We start from the raw sequence: 203 nt of genomic DNA, 5'->3' as shown, positions 1-203 counted from the left end.
CCTCCTCTTCATAAACTTTTAAATTTTTCTTCCCCTCCTCCTCCGTTTCTTTGCTTTGCCATCTTCTTTCTGTGTCTTCTTCGAGCAAGATTGATTAAAGTTTTCGTTCATCAAATAAGTCATGTTCGCTGGTCCGCCTCTTCCATGTCAGGGATGCAGGAAATGATGTGAGAGAAAATGCAGGATGATGGATACAGACTAGC

Source organism: Penaeus monodon, chromosome 20, assembly GCF_015228065.2.
Source record: "Penaeus monodon isolate SGIC_2016 chromosome 20, NSTDA_Pmon_1, whole genome shotgun sequence".
Taxonomy (NCBI): Eukaryota; Metazoa; Arthropoda; class Malacostraca; order Decapoda; family Penaeidae; genus Penaeus; species Penaeus monodon.
This window is presented reverse-complemented; position numbering follows the sequence as displayed.